General features: G+C 39.1%; 1 long non-coding RNA gene across 1 annotated transcript; it reads right to left on the reverse strand.

Annotated features, from left to right (window-relative positions):
* Nucleotides 1-516: 516 nt before the first annotated feature.
* On the reverse strand, nt 517-1,115 carry LOC104963218 (uncharacterized). The gene is made up of 2 exons (XR_800291.1): nt 1,050-1,115; nt 517-953 (listed from the first exon to the last, which is right to left on the reverse strand). It is a non-coding gene; the product is annotated as an uncharacterized lncRNA (long non-coding RNA).
* Nucleotides 1,116-2,306: the final 1,191 nt, after the last annotated feature.

A 2,306-nucleotide genomic window follows, 5' to 3' on the forward strand; every position in this document is an offset into this window, starting at 1 on the left:
AAAATCCCTTTAATATCATACAAACATTAGCCTCCTTTAGCTTAGCGGCGGTGACATGAAGTCATGTGACCGTGCTGTAGTTCCTTTATAGCCCAACATTAGCCACCTTTAGCTTAGCGGTGGTGACGTGAAGTCATGTGACCGTGCTGTAGTTCCTTTATAGCCCAACATTAGCCACCTTTAGCTTAGCGGTGGTGATGTGAAGTCATGTGACCGTGCTGTAGTTCCTTTATAGCCCAACATTAGCCACCTTTAGCTTAGCGGTGGTGATGTGAAGTCATGTGACCGTGCTGTAGTTCCTTTATAGCCCAACATTAGCCACCTTTAGCTTAGAGGCGGTGATATGAAGTCATGTGACCGTGCTGTAGTTCCTTTATAGCCCAATATTAGCCTCCTTTAGCTTAGCGGTGGTGACGTGAAGTCATGTGACCGTGCTGTAGTTCCGTTATAGCCTAACGTTAGCTTTTCACCTCAGAAATCATAAAGTGGAGATTATCCTACTGAAAAAAACGTGTCAGTATCATAAACATTTATTTGACACAGATTATTTTTGCAACAATCAAAATCACATAGAAATCCCATTGAACCAGGTAACACAATTTCAAACATTTTAAATCAAGAAAAAAAGCTACGATTTGCGTTGACAAAAGTTTTGGTTCCTCTAACGTGAAACTGTGAATCCAACTCAACACTTTCCTTAGCTTAATTCTCAAGGTGCTAAAACAACAAGGAAAAGTTGATCTAAGTTTCTATTCCTAAAATCTATCAAGGTCAGAACGAAGATCCCAAATACAGCAAGTCATAACGTTATTTGAACCCTCAGATATTCACAGATGACTAGTGATTTTTGTTTCTTAGTGTTTGTCTTTGTTCTCTTTAGTCGCTCTCACTGCCGCTCTCTGACACCACGTAGCAGTTGTTGTTCGTCCCCATGTTTTCCTGGAAACACACACCTGAAACGCACAGAGTACAGACATCAGATACTATCTCAAAAATAGTTTAAATAGAAATGGAGCTGGTTTTTCATTGTGTTTTTTCATCATTCTCACCGTTTGGGGTTCTGTCTTCAGTCTCAAAGTCAATGTGCTCCATGTCGTAACTCACAAAGATATTCTGTGGAAACAACGATTTTTTTTGTAAAATACACGCTGCCATTTTTTACATTTAATTATGGGAAAGAAAGGATTTAAAGGAACCACTGCAGCTTCACTTTACATTTAAAAAGGTCTCCTATTATGCTATTTTTAGGCTCAGAATTCTACGAGATACTCAGCTAAATGCTGCCGTGATGAAACGCCATATCATGTTCCAAACCACATCAAGGATTGTCTCTGAAACAGTTTGGAGCTCAAATGCTTTTTCTCTCTCAGGTTTACGACAAGATGAGTTCCTTTTTATTTCCTGCTTCTTTACACATGCTCTCTCCAGTACAGGTTAGCTCTGAGTGTTAGCCATGCTAATGTAAACAAAGACCATATTACGTCCAAAACACGTCGCTCATTGTTTCTGATAGCAACGTTTCTGATAGTGCCGTGGGTCCACATGTCCGATATTACGTCATATCGGACGCAAATCTGGATCAGCTCCGTTGTAGCCCCGTTTTTAGAGATGTGGTTACGGAGGAAAAGAGAGAGGGTTTTATTTTCTGAAACTTTGTGAGTTCCCTGACACACCAGGGACACATGTTGACATTGAAAAGTGCCTTTTGCATGATAGGAGACCTTTAATAACTTCAGCGAATAGTCAGATTATTTGTTTAACAATGTGACTACCCGATCTGCATCCCTGCTCGATTTGCATTGCGCATGTGCGAGATGGTCCGCCATATTGGACAACTACGTACGGCAACCCAAATAGGACATTTGACGTAGTGGCGTTTGGCAAAGCAGAAAAAAAAGAAAGAAAACAAAACCCGACAATATTAATCTGAATGAGAGAGATGAGTTATTGTTATTACAACGTCACTTCACTATTATTTAACAACTCCTTTTTTTGGGTCCTTTTATTGGGTTGAGTACATTGTCAGAATAAGTGAGAAATGGATTTAACTTCTGTTAGACAGCTATCATTCTGAAGAAATATTGACTGTGAATGTATGCAATATGTATGGCATTCATAATTTATATCTAATTACATTAATTGTGAATGTCCTTCATTTTATTTCAAATAAAATAAATAACAAAATATTTTTGTATAGATATTTGAGACTTTTATGACTCGTGCATGCACGATGCAAATCAGGCAGCCGTCTAGACGTCAAATGTCCTATTTGAGTTGCCGTATGGAGTTGTCCAATATGGCGGACC

This window comes from Notothenia coriiceps, unplaced genomic scaffold (genome assembly GCF_000735185.1).
Source record: "Notothenia coriiceps isolate Sejong01 unplaced genomic scaffold, NC01 NC01_scaffold00035821, whole genome shotgun sequence".
Taxonomy (NCBI): domain Eukaryota; kingdom Metazoa; phylum Chordata; class Actinopteri; order Perciformes; family Nototheniidae; genus Notothenia; species Notothenia coriiceps.